The sequence below is a fragment of the Dipodomys merriami genome, unplaced genomic scaffold (genome assembly GCF_024711535.1).
Source record: "Dipodomys merriami isolate MVZ:Mamm:240054 unplaced genomic scaffold, mDipMer1.0.p SCAF_103, whole genome shotgun sequence".
NCBI lineage: Eukaryota > Metazoa > Chordata > Mammalia > Rodentia > Heteromyidae > Dipodomys > Dipodomys merriami.
In genome coordinates this window covers 15,001-39,712 of record NW_027202305.1, presented here as the reverse complement: position 1 = coordinate 39,712, position 24,712 = coordinate 15,001, and the positions used below count along the sequence as shown (strand labels likewise).

The following is a 24,712-nucleotide window of genomic DNA, read 5'->3' as shown; positions in this document are numbered from 1 at the left end:
TGCTCCCCCGCCCTCCGGGCGGGGCGGGGCGGGGCGGGGCGGGGCGGTGTGGGAATCGTCTCAGAGACGGGCGTCGCCGCAGGGAGCGGGGAGCGGGACGGGCGCCGCCGCGGGGTGTGGGGAGCGGGGTGTGGGGTGCGGGACGGGCGCCGCCGCGGGGAGCGGGGAGCGGGACGGGCGCCGCCGCGGGGTGTGGGGAGCGGGGTGTGGGGTGCGGGACGGGCGCCGCCGCGGGGAGCCGGGTGCGGGACGGGCGCCGCCGGCCGCCCCGCGCGTGCGGAGCTGGTTTCCGGTTGGACCCGGGTGACCCCTGACCTGTATGAACACGGGACGCCCCCGCCCCGCCCCGCCCCGCCCCGTGACCTCCGTCCCTTCGGTTCCCAGAATCCACCGCGAGGTCACTGGAAAGAGCTTGCGTGACACTAGCGGACGGCGCTGTCCTAGCCGTGCGCGAGTGTGAGTGTGTGTGCGTGAGTGCGCAAGCGAGTGTGAGTGTGCGAGAGTGAGAGCGTGCGTGAGTGTGAGTGCGAGAGTGTGAGAGTGAGAGCGTGCGTGCGTGTGAGTGCGAGAGAGTGAGAGCGTGCGTGAGTGAGAGTGCGAGAGTGAGAGCGTGCGTGAGTGAGAGTGCGAGAGTGTGGAGAGCGTGCGTGAGTGTGAGAGTGAGAGCGTGCGTGAGTGAGAGTGCGAGAGTGTGGAGAGCGTGCGTGAGAGTGCGAGAGTGAGTGAGCGTGCGTGAGTGTGAGTGAGAGCGTGCGTGAGTGTGAGTGCGAGAGTGAGTGAGAGCGTGCGTGCGTGTGAGTGCGAGTGTGCGAGTGTGGTAGAGTGCGAGTGTGTGTGCGTGAGTGTGATGTGTGAGAGTGAATGTGAGTGTGTGATGTGAGTCTGAGTGATGTGAGTGAGCGTGTGCGTGTGCGGTGTGTGTGTGTGCGTGTGCTGGCGTTTGGGGGTCCTAACCCCCGTCTGTCCGTCTGTCCGCGCTGCTCGGTGGGGGAGCCGCGCCTCCCCCAGCTCTGTGAGGGTGGGTCCTCCCCCCTGGGCCGCCCTGCCCCGCGCAGCAGCCCCGGCCCGGCCTGCGTTCCGCTCCTCGCGCCGCCCTGCCCCGCGCAGCAGCCCCGGCCCGGCCTGCGTTCCGCTCCTCGCGCCGAGCAGCCCCGGCCTGCGTTCCGCTCCTCGCGCCGAGCAGCCCCGGCCTGCGTTCCGCTCCTCGCGCCGAGCAGCCCCGGCCTGCGTTCCGCTCCTCCTGCCGCCCTGCCCCGCGCAGCAGCCCCGGCCCGGCCTGCGTTCCGCTCCTCGCGCCGAGCAGCCCCGGCCTGCGTTCCGCTCCTCGCGCCGAGCAGCCCCGGCCTGCGTTCCGCTCCTCCTGCCGCCCTGCCCCGCGCAGCAGCCCCGGCCCGGCCTGCGTTCCGCTCCTCCTGCCGCCCTGCCCCGCGCAGCAGCCCCGGCCTGCGTTCCGCTCCTCGCGCCGCCCTGGCCGGGAGCAGCCCTGGGGTCTCACGGTGGAAAAAGCTCCACGCGGTTCAGGCCGAGTCTCGATTCCACCGCGGCAGGATGAGATAAATGGAACTAAGTTCAAATACAATGGAAATAAGACTCGGAGTCGGGTTTACAGAGAAGCCGTGGCTTCGAACCCCTTACCATCCGTTTGAAGTCTTTGGTCAAACCAGCTTTGTGGCCAGGTGCACGTGGCGCACCCCTGCGATCCTTGACCCGCAACCAGCCCAGGCAGGGGACCCCGGGATTTCCTTCCTGCAATTAGCCGGAGAGAATGCTGGACATGGAGCTGTGGCTTCAGCGGTAGCGCTCTGGCTTTGAACACGACAAGCTCAGGGAGGGCCTGGGAAGGTGGCTCAGGGGCAGAGCGCTTGCCTGGCATGCGTGAAACCTTGGGTTCGATTCCTCAGCACCACAAAAAGCTGGAAGTGGTTCATGGTAGAGTGCTAGCCTTGAACATAGAGAGGCTCAGGGACAGTGCCCAGGCTGTGAGTTCAAGCCTCAGGACCACCACAAAAAAGACAGACCCTTCCAACAACAACAAAAGCCACATCAAACAAAACTTAGCTTGTGAGCATTTCTTGCTTCAGTTTATATAATTGGAAAATAATGCTTTTTCTTGGATTAATTTTGAGATTTAACTGACAGAATTTGTGTGAAAATATACATGGCTCTGGAAGGATGTTTGTGTGTGAAAGTAATGGTGCATATCACTCTTGAAGTTTCTCCCAAATCCTGCTGGTAATTTTTTAAATAAAGATATTTGAAACTGAAGGTATGTGTTAAAGCTTGTTTCTTCAGTGCATTGTAGTTTTTCATCCTGGATATTGGTCTTGTTTCTACCACTAGTTGTGATGAATCTGTTAAAAAAAAATTTTTGTATTGAGCTTTCTAATCTTTTTCAGATAATGCCTCCCTGTTTACCCTGGAGTTTGAGAGGAGATACAAGATATTTTAAAGAAGTCAGAGTCACATTTAAGAGAGTTAGTATGTATTACAATGATATTTCACAAGAAAGAAAACTTTACCAAATCTATTTGTATTGAAACAATACTGTTTTGTTACTTGGCCATAATGAAACACTGTAGAATCAAGTATTTTCAGAGACCTGAATGGAAGTTACTAGTATGAAGTATCAAATTTACCTTTAGACTTAGAGGAAGGCTTTAAAATTTTTATATTCCTGGAAAAGTGTCAAATCAGATACATTTAGAATTATGGATCAAAGCCTTTTGTTGTTGGAACAAAATAGCAAAAAAGCTTAAAGTCTGTTACATAAAAGTGCATTTAAGGGCTGGGAATGTGGCTTAGTGGTAGAGTGCATGCATGAAGCCCTGGGTTCAATTCCTCAGCACCACATAAACAGAAAAAAACAGAAGTGGTGCTGTGGCTCAAGTGATAGAGTGCTAGCCTTGAGCAAAAGAAGCTCAGGGACAGCGCCCAGGCCCTGAGTTCAAGCCTCAGGATGGGCAAAAGCATGTAAAACTGGTTTCAGCAGATTAGCACCCCCCTTTTTTTTTTTTTTTGGTCGGTAGTGGGACTTGAACTCTGGGCCTGGGCGCTGTCCCTCAGCTCTTCAGCTCAAGGCGAGCGCTCTACCACTTGAGCTATAGCGCCACTTCCGGTTTTCTTGTGGTTTATTGGAGATAGGAGTCTCACAGTCTCTCCTGCCCGGGCTGGCTTTGAACCGCGATCCTCAGATCTCAGCCTCCTGAGTAGCTAGGATTACAGGCATGAGCCACCAGCGCCCGGCATTAGCACCCCCCTTTTTAATGCAGTCTTGTGGTTTGGTCACAGTCCCTAACATTTTTTTGCTCAGGGCTACTACTCTACCACTTAAGCCACAGTTCCACTTTCAGTTGGAGTTTAAAGTCTCAGACTGCCCTTCTCAAGATGGCTTTGAGCCACAGTCCTCAGCCTCCTGAGTAGCTAGGGTTACAGCCATGAGCCAGTGGCACCCAGTGAGGTGCCTTAAAAGATCCTAACCCTTAAAAAAAAAGTTCATTCTGCACAGAATTGTAGTTAGGAAAACGAATGTTAAAGATCTGTTGAATACTTACAAGCATTTTTCTGGGAGCTTAAGAGGTAGAAGAGATTACATTTACATGAAGATCACCAGATGACTTTCATGAAGGGGCTGACATTCATTTGGGGTTTAAAGGAGGGAAAGACTTAATGCTTAAAGAGTGTAGAGAATGTACATCCCAGGTGGAGCATGAGGTGGGTTTCACATTGTTCATCTCATCAGTGGGAAGTTTTCTTGCATCAGTGCATTAAAGCATGAATTTGAGGCCACTTTGAGGCTTTTTAAAAAGTTGTAGTGTTTGAGAAGGAAATAAGGTATTTAATGTGAGACATTTATAAAGATAGGCTTTGCATACTTTGGCTAGTTGTAGAGAGTGAGGGTAAAGAATATGGTTGACAATAAATGCTGTACACTTGAGCCATCCTTCAGCCTTGTGGGATTGCCAGTGTAGGTCTTTTAGGATTCCACAGTACATGCATTCTCTCTCTCCCTGCACTACATATAAAAAACCTTGTGCAGAGGCTTTTTGTGGGTGTATGTGTGTGCTGTTAGGTACTGAGGTTTGAACTTGTGGCCCTGGACTTTAGCTTGCTTTTAGTTCTTGCACACAGCTGGCTCTGTACTAGTTGAGCCACACCCTTGCTTACTTTCTTTTGCTAGTTAATGAGAGTCTTGAGGATTTGTCTACGAGGCTGGCCTATCCTGCAATTCTCAGATCTTAGCTTCCTGATTAGCTAGTATTTTATGCATAAAGTACTGGCATCAAGCTCACTTTTTTTCCCCTGAAGCTTATGGACTAACCACTAGTCAGTAACCACTTTTAGTGTGATTCCTATTTATTGTAGTTGGAGTTTCTTTAACATACAGTACTTAGAAATGTTTTCAAACCTCAACTGAAATGAGCTGCTGCCTCTCCATTGGTAGAGTGTCTGTTTGCCAGAAGTATCATTTTTGGTTTGTTGTAAACCTTAAAATTAGGTGGAATGAGTTACTCCCACTTTATTCTTTTTCATTATTATTTTAGTGATTGTAAGGGCTGGAGGTATGGCTTGAGCTGTGGAGCTCTGGTCTAAGAAGTTCAAGTCTCAGTACTGCTGAAGTTATTTTACTTTTTCTTCCTTTCCATTTATATGTTAAATAAGTTTGTCTTCCCTGTCCAAAATTGCTAGGACTTTGATCAATGTGTTAAATCAATGATCAGTTTGGAGACAGTTGACTAAATATTCAATGAAAAAGTTACATCTGTGTTTATTTGATATTTGATTTTTTGTTTTTTTTTAGCATTTCAGTTTTTAGTATATGTCTTGTGCCTGTACTGGGGTTTGAACTTGGGCCTGTACTAAAGGCTACAGCTCTACCACGTGAGCCACGGGTCCATTTCCAGCTAACCAGAACCATGCAGGACCCTGAACCCATCCCAGACTTTGCCGTGGTCTTTCCTATGTCAGCATAGCCCAGTCACCCAAGAAAGGGTCACAGTCAGAGCCATGGGCTGCTTGGGGACTCCTGGAGCATTTTTCTCTCTCCATTCTGGGCAGGCAGCGGCTGTCCTGAGAAGTCCAGAACTGACTTGGGAAGCTGCTTCTTGTCCACTTTGAGAAAAGTGATGAAAGCCCCTGTTGCTGACTGTTGCTGGGCCTGGGCTCCTGAGAAGGGTCACTCCACACTGGTCAGAGGCCCTCATGTTGATGGCGCAGGAGGCCCCTGGTCAGTCCTCAGCCCCGTGGGGAGGGTCCCTAACCTTAGCATCCTGACACCCAGCCTCTTTCTTCTCTTTTCCCCCTGTGGCTTTGCCCCAGACTTCTCTGAGAACCAAGGTGTGAATACACAGCCTGTTCCACCCTCCCCCCTGTAAAGGGCCAGCCTGGGCTCGGTGGACACTGGCAAAATGCCATGACCAGCTGGAAAAGCCTCCTCACGAACCTTCCTGAGTTTACAAGGGACGTCTTGGCTGTTCCAAGTGCAGATGACCCAAGCGCCAATATCCTGTGGATACAACATCAGTAGGATAGAGGCTCACCAGCTTCAGAACATCATACCTCTGTTTCTTGGCCTAATTTCCCCACTAGTCCCAGGAGGTGGAGAGCTGAGGCCACAGATGCCAGACAGATGCAAGTGACCACTTGGCCATGGCTATGTCCCGTGAAGGGCCCTGCTTTCCATAAAACCCTTTGCGTGAACTTGGAGGAGGCACTGTGGTCTGGAGAGCATGTGGAAAGAGTGGAACACTTGTGTGTTATTTCCCTAGTGTGGCTCTGACACACCACTGCAGACTGGGTGGTTTAGAGATCTGTGTTCACAGCTCTGAAGTCCAGCAGCACGGAATCAGTGTCTTCTGGGCCACATTCCCTGAGGAGGTACAAGGCATGGTGAGTTCTGGGTCTTCTCTCAGCTGCTAAACCTGTGAGAGCAGAGTGATCATCCCTCTACAGAGAATCATCCCTGGGTGCATTTCTGGGACCCTTTTAGGGGGACAATAACAACAGGAAGTGGAGTTGATCTCCTGCCAAGAGTCCATTTCCATGTAAGGTCACATTCACAGGTGCCGGGTGATGAGAGCGTCCGTATATGAACTTTGGGAACACAGCCCATTACAATGTTCCTGCCTCTGCCGGCAGCCTCTACCTCCCCATTTGACCTCCCTATTGATGGGGCCCCATCTCCTTCCTGGCACCCAGCAGATCACTGCAGGCCCTGACTGCTGGCTTGAGCTGACACTGTGAGGATTCACTGAGAGATGGTGTAGGGTGAAGGGTCTCCTAGACTGTTAAGGTCCCAGACTGTGTGAGGAAAACTAAGCCGAGAAATTGATCCTTTACTAAAAACAAAGAGAGGCCATGAAGGGAGACCTTAGAACATATTTCACACAGACTTATGCCCTATGTCATACCCTGCCCAATTAGAACCGTGCCTGAGGTGCAAAGTTGTGCATCCCACCCTGTGATCGATTGCCTCCTGCTTCAAGGGAATTGATGCCTCGGTGTGCACATTGTGTATCCTCCTGTAGCTATCTCTGTAGTAAAGCTCCTGTAGCTGTCTTTGTAACAGCCCCCAGCTTCAAGGATGCAGGGGCATATGACATCATGTTTCCGGAATATACAAACCCGAAGAGTAAGAATATCCACTTGCTTTGTGTGGGTACCCCAAATTTGCTTGCCAATTCAAGCCAGAATGATAGGTTAGTTCAAACAGTTCCTAGGAGTCGGACTGTAACCCACCAGCCACGGACATAAACATGCAACCCTTATGTGGTGTTACAATCCCGTTGGCTACCTGTGTGTGGCCAGGCTGGACCATGTGGATGTTGCCTTTAAAAACCCTAGCTTGTGGGTAGTTCGGGGTCTCAGTTTCAGCTCCTGAATCTGTGCTGTGTCCCTGGCCGGTTAGCTCTCCACTTCCCCAATAAAGTCATCTTTTTACGTGAGGCTGTCTGAGTGGTGGACTCTTTTCTCCATAACACTGGGACAAGACTGCTCTGGGGTTCGGACGCTCAAGTTTGCAGCAGGACCAAACAGGCTAGTCTGTCTTTGGCACTGAGGCTTTGGGACACTTCATCAGGGCTTCAAGTTTTGCAGTGTCCTGGGCAGAAGTAGCTGCAGCTACAGGCTAGGAGGAGGAGTGGAGCACTGCAGGGGTGGGGCAGGAGCGGGAAGTGAATGGTCCAGGGACGGGGCTTGTGGGAGGCCAAGGGTCCTGAGGACAGTGTGCATAACTAGAGCACCATCTGGTGGGAAGCAGTGGTCACTGCACCTCTCTGGTCCTGAGATGAGGAGGATCATGTACACATCTAGAGCACCATCTGGTGGGAATCAGTGGTCACTGCACCCTCTAGTCCTGAGAAAGGGAGCATGGTGCGCACACCTAGAGCACCATCTGGTGGGAATCAGTGGTCACTGCACCCTCTCGGTTTGTGGGAAGAGCAGAGGAGAGGGGCGGGGTTAGGGAGAGGAAGTGAGCGGCGCAGGGCGGGGTCTGTGGAGCAGAGCAGGAGAGGGGCGGGGTTAGGGAGAGGAAGTGAGCAGCACAGGGCGGGGTCTCTGGAGCCGAGCAGGAGAGGGGCGGGGTTAGGGAGAGGAAGTGAGCAGCGCAGGGCGGGGTCTGTGGAGCAGAGCAGGAGAGGGGCGGGGTTAGGGAGAGGAAGTGAGCAGCACAGGGCGGGGTCTCTGGAGCCGAGCAGGACAGGGGCGGGGTTAGGGAGAGGAAGTGAGCAGCGCAGGGCGGGGTCTGTGGGGGCCGAGCAGAAGAGGGGCGGGGTTAGGGAGAGGAAGTGAGCAGCACAGGGCGGGGTTTGCGTAGCCGAGCAGGGGAGGGGCGGGGTTAGGGAGAGGAAGTGAGCAGCGCAGGGCGGGGTCTGTGGAGCTGAGAAGGAGAGGGGCAGAGTTAGGGAGAGGAAGTGAGCGGCGCAGGGCGGGGTCTGTGGGGGCCGAGCAGGAGAGGGGCAGGGTTAGGGAGAGGAAGTGAGCAGCACTGGGCGGGGCCTGTGGAGCCGAGAAGGAGAGGGGCGGGGTTAGGGAGAGGAAGTGAGTGGCGCAGGGCGGGGTCTGTGGAGCCGAGCAGGAGAGGGGCGGGGTTAGGGAGAGGAAGTGAGCGGCGCAGGGCGGGGTCTGTGGGGCCCGAGCAGGAGAGGGGCGGGGTTAGGGAGAGGAAGTGAGTGGCGCAGGGCGGGGTCTGTGGGGCCCGAGCAGGAGAGGGGCGGGGTTAGGGAGAGGAAGTGAGCGGCGCAGGGCGGGGTCTGCGAGGCCGAGCAGGAGAGGGGCGGGGTTAGGGAGAGGGGCAGAGTTAGGGAGAGGAAGTGAGCGGCACAGGGAGGGGTCTGTGGAGCCGAGCAGGAGAGGGGCGGGGTTAGGGAGAGGAAGTGAGCAGCGCAGGGCGGGGTCTGCGGAGCAGAGCAGGAGAGGGGCGGGGTTAGGGAGAGGAAGTGAGCGGCACAGGGCAGGGTCTGCGGAGCCGAGCAGGAGAGGGGCGGGGTTAGGGAGAGGAAGTCAGTGGCGCAGGGCGGGGTCTGCGGAGCTCAGCAGGAGAGGGGCGGGGTTAGGGACAGGAAGTGAGCGGCGTAGGGCGGGGTTTGTGGAGCAGAGCAGGACAGGAAGTGAGCGGCGCTTGGCTGGGTTTGTGGAGCTGCTCAGGAGAGAAGTGTGGTATGGGATCCGGCTATGCGGAAGGGCCTGGCAGAGGGGTTCCTGAGGCGGGAGAGGCTGGGCTGAGGGACCAGCGGAGGGGCCGGCGAGGGTCTCCTCAGGCCGGCGCAGGGTCTCCTCAGGCCGGCGCAGGGTCTCCTCAGGCCGGCGCGGGGTCTCCTCAGGCCGGCGCGGGGACTCCTCAGGCCGGCGCGGGGACTCCTCGGGCCGGCGCGGGGTCTCCTCGGGCCGGCGCAGGGTCTTTTCAGGCCGGCGCAGGGTCTCCTCAGGCCGGCGCGGGGTCTCCTCAGGCCGGCGCGGGGTCTCCTCAGGCCGGCGCGGGGTCTCCTCAGGCCGGCGCAGGGTCTCCTCAGGCCGGCGGGGCTCGGCTGAGGGGCCGGCGCAGGGTCTCCTCAGGCCGGCGGGCCTCGGCTCCTCAGGCCGGCGCAGGGTCTCCTCAGTCCGGCGGGGCTCCGCTGAGGGGCCGGCAGAGAGGCAGAGAGCCTGAGGAGCTGAGGGGCCTGCAGAGAGCTGACACCTGTGGGAAGGAGAAAACAAAAGCCTTGTAGGTTGCAGCTGCTCCTAGTTCTGACAGAGCTCAGGACGCAGTAGTTGCAGACCCATTAGTAAAACTCCTTTGTTATCTTTCTCTGTGCCTGGAGGACTCTCTCACTGGCAGGGTTATTAGGAGTAAACCATCACTGCCTCGGGCCTGGCCTGAGTTCTGTCTCCTTAGGAGCTGGGTCTGGTAGCAGAAGGTGGGAGCAGACAGTGTGGTTGAGATGGCTTTTTCTTTTTCTTCTCAGCCATACTCCAGATCCCGCTCAGCAGTGGAGGGCCTGCAGGATGCTGATTCTTTGTTCTCCCGAGACTGCCCTTGACCTCAGGTGCTGCAGTGAGAGAATGGGACGAGTTCAGAAACTTGGAGTGGTGAGTGCCGGGTCTGCCCCACACTTGGTAGGCCCCTCACCAGGCTGGTCCCATGCCTGGCCCCACACCAGGCAGGCCCCACACCAGGGAGCCCCATACCAGGCCCCACACCAGGCAGGCCCCACACCAGGGAGCCCCATACCAGGCCCCACACCAGGCAGGCCCCACACTAAGCCCCACACCAGGCAGGTCCCACACCAGGCCTCATGCCAGGCCCCATACCAGAACCCACACAAGGCAGGCCCCCACACCAGGCCCCATACCAGGTCCCACAACGGGCCTCACACCAGGCAGACCCCACACCAGGCAGCCCCCACACCATGCCCCACGCCAGGCCCCATACTAGGCCCTACACCAGGCAGGCCCCACACCATGCTCCACACCAGGCCCCACACCAGGCAGGTCCCACGCTAGGCCGGCACCAAACCAGGCCCCATGCCATGCCCCACACCAAGCAGGCCCCAAACCATTCCCCACGCCAGGCCCCACACCAGGCAGGCCCCACACCAGGTCTCACAGCATGCCCCATGCCAGGTCACACTCTAGTCCTCACGCCAGGGCCCACGCCAAGCCCCATACCAGGCAGGCCACACACCAGGACCCACACCAGGCCCCACGCTAGGCAGGCCCCACACCAGGCAGGGCCCACACCAGGCCTCATACCAGGCAGGTCCCACACCAGGTCCCATACCAGGTCCCACACCACGCAGGCCCCACACCAGGCCACACGCCAGGCAGGCCCCACACCAGGCCACACGCCAGGCCCCATACCAGGCCCCACACCAGGCAGGCCTCACACCAGGCAGGCCCCACTCCAGGCCCCATTCCAGGCCCCATACCAGGACCCACACCATGCCCCACTCCAGGTCACACACTAGGCCCCACGCCAGGCCTCATGCCAGGGTCCATGCCAGGCCCCATACCAAGCAGACCTCACACCAAGCCCCACACCAAGCAGGACCCACACCAGGCCCCACACCAGGCAGGTCCCATGCCGGGCTTCACACCAGGCAGGTCCCATACCATGCCCCAAGCCAGGCCCCACACCAGGCAAGCCTCATACCATGCTCCACACCAGGTAACATACTTGGCCCCATGCCAGGCCCCATACCAGGCCCCACACTAGGCAGGCCCCACACCAGGCAGGCCCTATACCAGGCCCCACACTAGACCCCATGCCAGGCCCCACATCAAGCAGGCCCCACACCAGGCAGGTCCCACACCAGGCCCCACACCAGGCAGGTCCCACGCTAGGCCGGCCCCAAACCAGGCCCCATGCCAGGCCCCACACCAGACCCCATGCCAGGCCTCACATCAAGCAAGCCCCACACCAGACCCCATGCCAGGTCCCACACCAGGCAGGCCCCACACCAGGCAAGTCCCACGCCAGGCCCCATGCCAGGCCCAACATCAAGAAGGTCCCACACCAGACCCCATGCCAGGCCCTACTCCAGGCCCCACACCAGGCAGGCCCCACACCAGACAGGCCCTGTAGCAGGCCCCACACCAGGCAGGCCCCACACCAGGGAGGCCCCATGCCAGGCCCCACACCAGACAGTATCCACACCAAGCATGCCCCACACCAGGCATGCCTTACACCAAGCAGGCCCCACGCCAGGCAGGCCCCACGCCAGGCAGGCCCCACACCAGGCAGGCCCCACACCAGGCAGGTCCCACACCATGCCCCACACCAGGCAGGCCCCACACCAGGAAGGCTCCACATCTAGAGCGCCCTCTGGCCAGAATCAGTGCTCACTGCACCCTCAGGTTTTGTGGGCGGAGCAGAGCTTGAGAAAGGTGGGCAAGAGCCCAGAAGTGAGCAGCCCAGGGGCGGGGCTTGTGGACTGGCAGAGCACTAAAGGGGAGGGGCAAGAGCCTGGAAGTGAGGCAGAGCTTGTGGAGGGTCAAAGCTTGAGAGGGATGGGGCAAGCATGCAAAAGAGCAGATCAATGGGGGCTTGTGGAGGGACAGAGCATGAGAAGGGAGGGGCAAGAGCTTGGAAGTGAGCGGTCCAAGGGCCGGTCTTGTGGAAGAGCAGAGCACAGGAGGGGTGTGGCAAGGGAGCAGAAGTGAGGGGTTCAGGGGAGGGGCTAGTGGGAGGCCCTGGGGTCCTAGGAGGATGATGTGCACACCTAGAGCACCATGTGGTGAGAATCAGTGGTCACTGCACCCCCTGGACCTGAGAAGAGGAGGACAGCGCACACACCCAGAGCGCCCTCTGGTGGGAATCAGTGTTCACTGCACCCTCTGGTCCTGAGAAGGACGGTGCACACACCCAGAGCGCCCTCTGGTGGGAAGCAGCCTCACTGCACCCCACCCCCCTCACCCTGTCTTCAGGAGAAGATAACGATGAGCCTGCCTAGACACCTTCTGGGGGAATCAGCTCTCACTGCACCCTGGGTCCCGAGGAGAGCAGCAGGGAGCTCACCTGCTTAGTGCGCCCTCTGGTGGGAATCAGCCCTTAATGTACTCCAGGTCTTGAGAGGAGGAGGACAGTATGCAAGCCTAGAGCGCCCTCTGGTGGGAATCAGTGCTCACTGCACCCTCTAGTTTGTGGGAGGAACAGAGCATGGAAGTGAACGGTCCAGAGGCGGGGCTTGTGGAGGGGCAGAGAGTGATAGGGGTGGGGCAAGAACGAGTCCAGAGGCAGGGCTTGTGGGGAGGCAGAGCACAGGAGGGGTGTGGCAAAGGAGAAGTGAGCAGGCCAGGGGCGGAGATTGTGGGAGGCCCCGGGGTCCTGAGGAGGACGGTGCACACAGCTAGAGTGCCCTCTGGTGGGAAGCAGTGGTCACTGCAACCCCTGGTGGTGAGGAGGACAGTGTGCATACCTAGAGCGCCCTCTGGTGGGAAGCAGCCCTCACTGCACCCAGTGTCCTCCATGGATAGTGCACCTGCCTAGAGCACCTTCTGCCTAGAGCAGGGAAGTGTGCAGCCCAGGGGCAGGGCTTGTGGAAAAGCAGAGCACTGGAGCATTTTGGGTACATGTTAGGGTGCATGTAAGGCTCACTTAGAGTACACGTTAGGGTACTTGTTAGGGTACATGTTAATGTTTACCACAAATTTTAGGGTTGAGGTACATAGGGTGTTAGAGTTAGGGTACATGCTGGCGTATGGATGTCAGTCAGGGTACATGTTAGGGTGTGAGTATGGGTCACAGTTAGGGTGTGTGATGAGGTATATGTTAGGGAATATTTTAGGGTACATTTATGTGTCAGGACTAGGGCCTGTGTCAGGTTACACATTTGGAGTACACATAAGGTTACCTGTATGGTTTAGACAATGTATTAGAATTTAGAGTATTTATTAGGGGATGTGCTACGTTTAGGGTACATGTTAAGTTACAGTTTGTTAGGGTACATTCAGAGTACACGTACAGTTTATAGAATATGTGAATTGGTACTTGTTACCATATGGGTTCGTGTCCAGAGCATGTTTAGTGTATTACAGTATATTGGGAATCTGTTAGGTTTAACATACATGTTAAAGTAATGGCACGTATTAGGGTATGTGTTTGAGTCCATGTTAGGGTATGTGTTAGAGTTAGGGTACTTGATAGGGGATTTGTTAGGGTTACGGTACATGTTAGAGTGTGTGTTAGAGCACATATTATGGTATGTATTAGAGTTAGCATATTTCACAGGGGATTCGTTAGGGTGAAGGTTCATGTTAAGACTATAGCACATGTTAGGCTATATGTTAGGGAACATTGAGGGTACATGTTAGGGTGCATGTAAGGATACTTGTGTGGTTTACAGTACTTGTTAGGGGATGTTAAGGTGCATGTTAGGGTACATGTTAGGGTTAAGGTACATGTTAGGATATGTTTGAGTCACGTGTTAGGGTACATTTATTTTTTAGAGTACGGGTCAAGGTATTTGGGGTATATGTAAAGGTCAGAGTTAGAGTATGTTAGGTACATTCAGGGTACATGTATGCTTTATAGAGTATGTGTTAGGGTATTTGTTAGAGTATGTGTGTCTAGAGTATGTTTAATGTGTTAGAGTACTATTGGGAAATCTTTTAGGGTTAAAAGACATGTTAAAGTCAGGGCACATATTAGGGTGTACATTGGGTTACTTTTGGGTACAAGTTTGAGTGTATTTAAGGGTATTTGCATGGTTTTGAATAAGTGTTAGGGTCCTTGTTAGGGTATGAGTTAGTGTTTAGAGTACATGCTAGCAAACAGGGTATGTTTTGTCACATGTTCGGGTACATGTATGACTTGAAGTACATGTTAGAGTACTTGTTAGGATACATGTAAATGTTTAGAGTGTGTGTTAGAGTATGTGTTTGGGTATGTGTTAAGGTTACAGTTATGGTTTGGGTTAGGCAACATGTTAGGAAGTATGTTGGGATAAGTTTAGGGTACTTGTTAGGGTATATGTAAGCTTTACAGTACATGATAATGGTTAGGGTCTGTGTTAATCAGTAGGGTATATGTTAGAGTACTTGTTAGGGTTTGGCTTAGGGTTAAGGTTATGTATTAGGGTATGTTTGGGCATGTATTAGAGTGCATGTAAGAGTAGTTGTTACCACACATTTTAGTGTTTAGAGTATATGTTATGGCATGTGTTTGAGTTAGGATGAAGTTTATGGTATATGTCAGGGTTTGTGTTAGAGTTTGGGTATTTTTAGGGTTAAGGTATATGCTATAGTGTATATTAGGGTTATAGTTTGGGTTAAGGGCAAGTGTTAGGGTATGTGTTAAAGTGAATTTGAGGTAGATCATAGGGTGTATGTAAATGTACCTGTATGGTTTACAGTACTTGTTAGGGTACTTGATAGAATGTGACACTGTTTACTATATTTGTTATGGTACTTATTAGGGTATGTGTTACAGTTTAGGGTTTTAGAGTAAAGGTATGTGTTAGGATAACTGATAGGGTACATGTTGGAGCATGTGCTAGGGTATGGGTTAGGGTTGTGGGTTAGGGTCAGAGTCAGGGTCATTGTCAGTGTTAGGATTATGGGTTAAAGTTATCGATCTGGTGAGGTTAGGGCTAGCATTTGGATTATGGAATAGGTCAGGCTTAAGGTCAGGAAAGGGTGTAGGGAATATGGTAGACAAAGGGTGATGTTGGGGATGCACTTGAGGAAATGTTAGAGTAAGGGTCCAGGAAAGGTTTAGGGTTAGGGAATGTGTGAGGAAGAACTCTGTGGGATGGGTTGGGGTTATGGATGTGGTATGGATATGGAATAGTCTTCAAAGTTGATTATGGAACAGGTGACGATTAGTGAACTTGTTAGGGTAGGATTGCAGAAAGTGTTAGTTGTGCAGTTATGTATGGGTTGGGGTTAGTAGATGGCTTAGAATGAGACATAAGATTGGTGAGTAGCTTGGGGTACATATTAGGGTATGAGTTGGGTTAGGGCACATGCTAGGATGTGAGTATGGGTCAGAGTTAGGATGTATGGTGGGGTACATGTTAGGGAACACGTTAAGATAGTGTTTGGGTTTGAGGTGCATGTTAGGGTGTTAGGTTTTGGCACACATGTTAGGGCATGCATTGGGGTAGGTTTGGGGTACATGTTACAGGGCATGTAATGGTATTGCTATGATTTAGAGTACATGTTAGCGTAGGAAATGACAGGGTTAAGGTACCTGTTAGGGCTAAGGCATGTTAGAGTATTTGTTAGGGTGCATTTGGGGTACATGTTAGGGTGCATGTAAGGGTGGTTTTGAGTACTGTTAGGGTGCTTGTTAGAATACATGTTAATGTTGAAATAATATTTTGAGGTTAGAGCACATTTTAAGGTACATGGTAAGATATGTGTTAGTTATGGTACATGTCAAGGTATGGGTTATGGTTAGGTTTACAAATTAGGGAGTTAGTATGGGCCAGAGATAGGATATGTATATATGTTAGAGAACATGTCAGGATACATGTTAGGATCATGGCAAGTTATAGGCTACTGTTATGCCATACATTTGGAGTACATGTTAGGCACATGTATCATTTAGAGTATGTGTTCATAGTTAGGCTACATATCAAGATATGTGCTAATGTTAATGGTTCATGTTAGGATATGTGATGGGGTATGTGTTAGGTTTAGGACATGTTTCATTGTATAAGGTTTATGGTTTTGTTAAAGTTAACACATGTGTTAGGGAATATGTTAGATTACATTTGGGGTTAGAGTGCTTGTAAGGGCACCTGCATGGTTTTGAGTATGTTCTAGGGAACTAATTAGGATATGGGTTTAGATGATGTGTTAGGATTAGGGTACATGGCTAGGGTATGCTTTACAGTTAGGGCATGTATTAGGGTATTACTTCGGGTTGGAGTTTCAGTTAGTGTTAAGGTTCATTTGGGTACGTATTAGGGTGCATGTGGGGGTATCCGTATGTGTAAGAGTACTTGTTATCGTATGTATTAGTGGTTAAGGTACACGTTAGTATACATGTTGGCGTTTGCCTTAGGGCATGTGTAAGGGTATTAAGGTTTGGGTTAGTTTTTGTGTTAAGGTATGAGTTAGGGTACATGTAAGGGTAACTATAGTTTACAGTACATTTTGTTAATATATCTGTTATGTATTGGGGTATGTGTTAGGATATGTGTTGGGGTACATGTTAGGGTATATGTTAGAGTTAGGATAACTGATAAGGGATTTGTTGGTGTTATGGTCTGGGTTAGGGTTAGAGCACACATTAGGGTATGTTACAGAATGTGTTAGTGTTAGGGTACTCAATTGGGGTAGGGTTATGGTTACTGTTAGGGTTAGGGCACATGTTAGGATATGTGCTGTGGTACATTGGCGGTACCCATTGGGGTACCTGTTTAGATTAAAATATTTGTTAGGGCATATTAGGGTGTATATTAGGGTATATCTTAGGGTTAAGGAACATGTTAGGGTATGTTGGAGGTACATGTTAGAGTACATGTATGGGCACATGTATTTATTAGAGTATGGGTTAGGATGCTTGTTAGAGCATGTGTTAGTGGCTAGGGTACATGTTAGGGTATATGTTAAGGTCAGGATTAAGGTTTTGGTTAGAGTATGTTAGGTTACATTCAGGGTACATGTAAGGGTTACCTGTATGAGTTAGAGTATATGTTAGGGTTCTTGTTACCATATGTGTTAGTGTCTAAAGCATGTTTGGTGTGTTAGAGTGAAAATACTATTGGGAAATCTGTTATGGTTAAGATACATGTTAAAGCTAGGACACATATTAGGGTGTATATTAGTTTACTCTGGGGTACATGTTATGGTGCATGTAAGGGTTCCTGTATGGTTTTGAGTATGTGCTAGAGTACTTGTTAGGATATGAATAAGTGTTTTGGGTACATACTAGGATACATGGTATGTTTGGCACATGTTAGGGTAAATATACTGGTACATGTATGGCTTATAGTACATGATAGAGTACTTGTTAGGAGACACATTAATGTGTTAGATTTCGGGAACATGTTTGGGTATGTCTCATGGTTATGGTTATGATTTCGGTTAGGCAACATGTTAGGATGTGTGTTGCCATAAGTTTAGGGTACTTAGGGTATATGTAAGGTCTACAGTATATGATAGGGTTAGGGTACATGTTATGTCTAGGGTAAATGTTAGCGTATCTTTTAATTTTTATCTTCGGTTAGGGTATACATTAGAGTGTTTGGGGTACATGCTAGGGTATGTGTAAGAGTAACTGTATGGTTCAAAGTTCACATAACAGTTACTGCTATGATACATGTTAGTGTTTAGAGTGTATGTTATGGTATGTATTAGGGTAAGGTAAAATTTATAGTATGTGGCAGGGTTTGTGTTACAGTTAGGGCATGTGTTATGGTTTAGGTATGTGTTGTGGTATATATTAAGGGTACATGTTAGGGTATGCATTACGAAAGAAGTTGGTGTTTGGGTGTAGTAAGGGTGCCTCAGCACTCAGGCCTGCCGTGGGGACAGTCAGCCACCACAGGGACACTCAGCACTCAGGCCCACTGTGGGGACACTAAGCCACCACAGGGACACTCAGCACTCAGGCCCACTGTGGGGACACTCAGCACTCAGGCCCACTGTGGGGACACTAAGCCACCACAGGGACACTCAGCACTCAGGCTCACTGTGGGGACACTCAGCACTCAGCCACCACAGGGACACTCAGCACTCAGGCTCACTGTGGGGATACTTAGCAGTCAGACCCTCCATGGGGACACTTAGCACCTCCCCCCCCATACCCAGCAGCTGTCATCTGGGAGGAATCCTGGGCAGCCTGAGGCACAGGGTTGGGTCCCCAGCACATGCCACATGCCAGCCACCTGCTGTACCCACTCTCAGCCTCTGCTGCTCTTTGGGCAGACACTGACTCCAGACCTCAGGCCGCTGAAGATGACCCAGGAACATTCATGAAACCCCAGAAAGACCTTGACCTCCAGGAGACCCTGACCCCAGGCCTAGGAGACTCTGTCCCCCAGGAGACCCTGTCCTCTAGGAGACCCTGACCCCAGGAGACCTTGACCCTCAGGTCTAGGAGACCTGAACCCCAGGACACCCTGTCCCCTAAGTCTAGGAGACATCTCTGCTGCCGCCTTTGATCTCAGCCCCTGCCTGGTCCCTTGTCTTCAAGTTCTGACCACCCCACGGCCACTCATCCCTGTCCCTAAATGCCCCTGGGCTCAGAGGAGGGGATCCTGCCCTCTTCTACCATCCCCTGTCCATCTGACCCCTATCTCGTGACCCCTCCTCCTGACCCCCTCCACCTGAGCCCTCCTCCACCTGATCCCTCCTCCACCTAACCTCCCTCCATCTGACCCCCTCCACCTGAACCCTCCTCCACCTGACCTCCCTCCACCTGACTTCCCTTCACCTGATTCCTCCTCCACCTGATCCCTCCTCCACCTGACTTCCCTCCACCTGACCTCCCTTCACCTGACCTCCCTTCACCTGACCCTCCTCCACCTGACCTCCCTCCACCTGATCCCTCCTCCACCTGACCCCCCTCCACCTGACCCTCCTCCATCTGACCTCCCTCCACCTGATCCCTCCTCCACCTGACCCTCCTCCACCTGACCTCCCTCCACCTGATCCCTCTTCCACCTGACCCTCCTCCACCTGACCTCCCTCCACCTGATCCCTCCTCCATCTGAGCCCTCCTCCACCTGAGCCCTCCTCCTGACCCCAGTACCCCTCCCTTCACCCCTGCACAGACACGGACTCCTCCCCCCCCCCCTCCCGCACGGGTGTGCTGAGTTCCAGTACGGGGTCGGATCACGCGGGTTCGGGACTTATTTGTGCTTTTCTTTTTTCCTGTAGGGTCTCGAAAGCAGGCGGTGCTGGCCTGTCCAGTGCTCCGCCCGTGGGCCCTGGCGCCTCTGACTTCCCGCCACTGCCGATGCACTGCCCGGGCCACCGCGCCCGGGAACTCCTAGCCCCGCCCCTCTCCACAAGCCCCGCCCCCGCATCTCCTCCCCTCCCCGGCCCCGCCCCACAGGAAATCCAGGCCCTGCCTGCGTGCTACACCCTGCGCCTCCAAGCCTCACAAGCACCACCACCTTGGCGGGAAATCCCGGCCCCGCCCACCACACCCTGCGCCTCCAAGCCTCACAAGCACCACCACCTTGGCGGGAAATCCCGGCCCCGCCCCGCAGCCCACCCTGCTGGCCCCGCCCACGGGCGCTGGCTTTAACCCCGCCTCCTCCCCCTCTGCCACTCCTCCTCCGAGATTGGCCGCGGACCCGCTGCGGACTCCCATGACCACCACCAGCGCACCCTGCAGCGCTGGCCCGCCACCATTGGTTGGCTGCCTGCTGCTGGGTCGCCTCTCAGCGCAGGGTGGGCGGGGCCTCTGCGGGGACCAGGGCGGGGCCTGCGGGGCGGGGTCTTCCGGCTTTGTAGGACCAGGGCGGGGCCGGAAGCAGGGCGGGGCCTGCTGGGCTTTCCCGGACCAAGCGGGGCCTGTGGGGAGTGGAGCCAGGGGCGCTTTGCAGGGGCAGGGCGGGGCCTGTGGGGAGTGGAGTGGAGCCAGCGGTGCTTTGCAGGGGCAGGGGGGGCTGGGAGCAGGGCGGGGCCTGTGGGGAGGGGGCGGAGCCAGCAGCGCTTTGCAGGAGCAGGGCGGGGCCTGCGGGGCTCTGCCGGGCTAGGGCGGGGCCTGTGGGGAGCGGGGCGGAGCCTGCGGCGCTTTGCAGGAGCAGGGCGGGGCCTGTGGGGAGGGGGCGGAGCCAGCGGCGCTTTGCAGGAGCAGGGGGGGCGGGAGCAGGGCGGGGCCTGCGGGGCTCTGCCGGACCAGGTGAGGTCTGTGGGGAGCTGGACGGAGCCAGCGGCGCTTTGCAGGAGCAGGGCGGGGCCTGCGGGGCTCTGCCTGACAAGGCGGGGGCTGTGGGGAGCTGGACGGAGTCAGCGGCGCTTTGCAGGAGCAGGGCGGGGCCTGCGGGGCTCTGCCGGGCTAGGGCGGGGCCTGTGGGGAGCGGGGCGGAGCCTGCGGCGCTTTGCAGGAGCAGGGCGGGGCCTGTGGGGAGCAGGGCGGAGCTTGTGCAGGAGGGGGTAAGGGCGGGACTAGAGAGAGGAAGTGAGTGGTCCAGGGGCGGGACTTCGGGGGGATAGAGCATGGGAAGGGCAGAACTAGATTGGGAGTGAGCAGGATATGGGCGGGGCTTGTGGGGCAGAGCGCGTGAGGGGCGGGGCAGGAGAGAGGAAGTGAGCAGGGCGGGGGCGGGCCGGAGGGCTGGACTAGTCTGGTTCGGTTCTTTCTGAGGCCGCGGGCAGCTCCTTCCTCCGAGCGCGCGCGCGGTGACGTGCGGGCCTGAGGAGCTGTGGTCTTGTGGCGGGCTGGGCTTCCGACCCGGTCCTGTCAGGCGCCAGCGGCTTTTCTACGGGGGAAGCGCCTGGAAGAACGCGGGCTCTGCGCGGTCAGCTTGTCTGTGGAGGACGAGCGGAGCTGAGCGGACCGTGAGGCGGCTGCGGAGGACGAGCGGAGCTGAGCGGACCGTGAGGTGGCTGCGGAGGACGAGCGGAGCTGAGCGGACCGTGAGGCGGCTGCGGAGGACGAGCGGCCTCCGGCCAGGTGCGTACGGGGCCTGGGGTGGTGCTGGAGGGGCACAGGGTGGAGCAGTGCGGCCTGCCTCTCCCGGTGTGTCATTTGTGCCCTTCCTGAGGTGACTTCGGTGCGTTTAGGCCCTGAGCCAGGCGTCCGGAGCTGTCTAGGTGTCCGGAGCTGTTTTCCATGATTTTCAGACTTTGGTGCATGTTGTCTTTCTCTGACTATAGGCATTTTGAGAAGAAAACACGCAGAGTGTCAGGATAAAATGGGGAGATCCTGGAAGCTTGGAATCACGAATATAGGTTCATGGTGTATAGACTACTGTGGGATGGTCTGGACGGATCGGATCCCATCAGAACTTGCTCTTGCCGCTGGCATTTCTCGGAGTCTGCATCAAGTTTTCATCTATCCTTTCATGTCTACACTTGGGCCTGGAGAACGAGGTGAAGCCTCTCCCTTCCTGCTTGGTAAGTTGATACCTGTCAGAACAAATTTGACCACATTAGGCTCATCCCAGGCCTGTATCCATGTCACCGAGTCTTTACTGAGCTTTCAGCTATGTCCTGCATAAGGTATGGTGGTTAGGGGGTGAGAGGATGTGTGACACATGTTTGTTTTCATTACATACACCTTACAGACATTTTGTCAGGCATTCCAAGGTATTTCAATTTGCTTTGTTGAATTCTGGTGATACTATGTTCAGGGCTCTTCACAGGCTAGGGCAACATCTCAACACTAAGCTCTCCATTTTATGCATTAGAAGCCAGTCAGTTTCTGTAGACTGGAGTCATATCCACATTCTGATAAGGATTTTTTGAGGGAAGCAGAAGGCATAACCTAGCCTTTTTCTTTTCCTTGTCAGACATACCAGGTCCCCCTTGTCTGTGACAGGGCTCCTGGATGCCTATCCTTTGTTGCTGGTTGCCTGCCTCTGCCTGTAGGCACTTTGAGGAGAAAATGTACTGAGTGTCAGGAGAAGCTGGGGAGAGTTCACACACTTTGAATTATGCATGTAGAATCTTGCTCTACAACTCAATGTATGCTTTGGCAGACTGAGACCCAACTTAGGTCTGCATCCTCATGTCTACCGTGCTTTCATCTGTGCTTATGTTACCTGGAGAAGGGGTGAAGGCATTTGTGAGGAAGGGAGGCCTACTCCTTCCTGCTTGTAAGTTGTTACTTGTCAGAACAACTTTGATGACTCTAGGTCCCAACCCTGCCCTCTGTCCTATGCTGTGAGCTAATTCAAATCCATTCACAAAGTGTGTACCTAACACATTCAGGAGCTTTGACCAACTTCCCAAAGCTATGAGAGGCATAAGATTATGAAAGAATTGTTGAGGAATTGGTTATAGGTGTAGGGTTGTTGATGCTAAGGGCAGGGTTAAGTTTGGGTGTTTTAGGGCTACTCAGGGTGGAAGTTAGAATTAAATTTTTTGTTATGGATCAGAACTAGGTTAGATCAGGTGCTGGGTTTTCAATTAGCCAAACAGAGCAGGTTTGTATGAAGAGCTAAGTTAGTGTTAGGGTCAATGTTACCATATGATAATGGATTAGTTAGAGAATGGGTTAGGGATATGGTGAAGTTAGGAGTTATGGAAGGGATTAACATTTGGATTATGGAATGGGTCAGGCTAAGGTTAGGTTTATAGAGTACATGTTTGGGTACTTATACATTTGGGGTATATGTAAGGTTACCTGTGTTGTACACACTTCAGGGTACATGTAATACTTGAAGTACATGTTAGAGTACTTGTAGGATACATGTAAGTGTTTAGAGCTTGTATTAGAGTATATGTTTGGATGTGTGTTAGGGTTACAGTTTTTTAGAGTGCTTGTTAGAGTACATGTTAGGGTATATGTTAAGGTCGGGGTTAGAGAATTCTAGGGTACATTCAGGGTACATGTAAGGTTACATGTATGGTTTACAGAGTATGTGTTAGGCTATTTTTAACCATATGTGTTAGGGTCTAGAGTATGTGTAATGTATTAGAGTGCTATTGTGAAATCTGTTAGGGTTAAAATACATGTTAAAGTTAGGTTCAGAGTTAGTTTGGGAACGTGCAAGGAAGAACTTTGTGGGATGGGTTAGGATATTGGATATGTTATGGAGCAGTCTTCAGAGTGGGTATCGAACAAGTGAGGATTAAGTAATTTGTTAGTAAAGGATTAATGTAGGTTTGGGGAGTTGTAGAAAGTGTTAGTCAAACAGTTATGGATTTGGGTTAGCAGCTGGTTTACGGTGAGGCCATAAGATTGCTGAGTGGCTTAGGGTATGTCTTAGGGTATGAGTATGAGTGTGGGATAAGGCACATGTTAAGATGTGAGTATGGGTTCAGAGTTAGGGTGTATGGTGGGGTACATGTTAGGGAACAAGTTAAGATAGTGTTTGGGTTTAAGGTACATTAGGGTACATGTTAGGGCATGCATTTAGGGTAGGTTTGGAGTACATGTTAGGGTGTACACAAACCTTTATGGTTTAAAGTACATGTTAGGGTACTTGATTCTGTACATATTAGTGGTTAGGGTATACATTAGGGTACATGGTACAGTTATGGTAAGTGTTTGGGATTGTTAGGGTTAAGCTATGTGTTAGGGTTAGGTATGTGTAAGGGTACATGTTAGGGTACATGTAAGGATACATGTTAGGGTGCATGTAAGGATCACTTGGAGTACGTGTTAGGGTACTTGTTAGGATACATGTTAATGTTTACCATACATTTTATGATTGAGGCACATTTTAAGGTACATAAGGTGTTAGGGTACATGTTTGTGTGTGGATTTAGGTTAGGGCATATGTTAGGGTGTGAGTATGGGCCAGAATTAGGGTGTATGATGGGGTATATGCTAGGGAACATTTTCGGTACATGTTAGGGTTAAGGTACATGTTAGGACTAGAGCCAGCACTAGGTCATGTGTCAGGTTATACATTTGTGGTACATGAAGGTTACCTGTATGGTTTAGACCATGTATTAGTGGTTAGGGTATTTATTAGGATATGTGTTTGAGTATGTGTTTGGGTTAGGACATGGATTAGGACATATATTAGGGTATTGGTTAAGGTTATGGTTTTGGTTATTTTTTGGGCACGTGTTAGGGTATGTGTTGGGTTACATTTCGAGTACATGTTAGGGTGCTTGTAAGGGTACCTAGGTAAAAGAGCACATGTTAGGGAACTATGATGTTTCAGGGCACAAGTCAATATTGTGTTAGGTTTACGACGTGTGTTAGGGTATTGCTTAGGGTTAGTGATAGGGTACATTTGGGGTACATGTTAAGGTGCTTATAAGAGTACCTGTATGTGTTAGGGTACTTGTTACTGTGTGTGTTAGTGGTTGGGGCACATGTTAATATACATGTTAGGATTAGAGTATGTGTAAGGATAGTAAGGTTTGGGTTAGTTTTTGTGTGAAGGTATGAGTTAGGGTATATGTAAGGGTAACTATGGGTTAGAGTACATGTTAGGGTCCTTGTTAGCATATTTATTAGTAGAGTATGGATTATATTTTATTAGGGTATATTCAGGGTACACTTGCGGTTTATAGAGTACATGTTTCAGTACTTGTTACCATATGGGTTAGGGTCCAGAGCATGTTTAGTGCATTACAGTGCTATTGGGAAATCTGTTAGGTTTAATATACATGGTAAAGTAATGGCACACATTAGGCTATGTGTTTGGGTCCATGTTAGGGTATGTTTTAGAATTAGGGTATTTGATAGGGGATTTGTTAGGGTTACGGTACATGTTAGGGCACTTGTTAGAGTGTGTCTTAGGGCAGATACTATGGTATGTGTTAGGGGATCTTTTAGGGTTAGGGCACATGTTAGGCTGTGTTATGGAACATTGGGGATACATGTTAGGATGCAAAAAACCATACTTGTGTGGTTTACAGTACTTATTAGGGTATGTTAGAGCAGATGTTAGGGTACATGCTAGCTTATGTTTGAGTCATGTTAGGGTACATGTATGGATACTTGCATATTTTACAGTACATGTCAAGGTACTTGATAGAATACATGTTAGGGTCAGGGTTAGAGTATATTAGGTGATTTCAGGGTACGTGTAAGCTTACCTGTATGCTTTATAGAGTACATGTTAGGGTACTTGTTACCATTTATGTTAGTATCTAGAGTATGTTTAATGTGTTAGAGTACTATTGGGAAATCTGTTAGGGTTAAAAT

General features: G+C 52.4%; 1 long non-coding RNA gene across 1 annotated transcript; it reads left to right on the top strand.

The window, feature by feature from the left end:
* Positions 1–8,597: 8,597 nt before the first annotated feature.
* LOC138809388 (uncharacterized) lies at positions 8,598–19,240 on the top strand. The gene is made up of 3 exons (XR_011366827.1): positions 8,598–8,655; positions 9,441–9,564; positions 18,808–19,240. It is a non-coding gene; the product is annotated as an uncharacterized lncRNA (long non-coding RNA).
* The last annotated feature ends 5,472 nt before the right edge of the window (positions 19,241–24,712 follow it).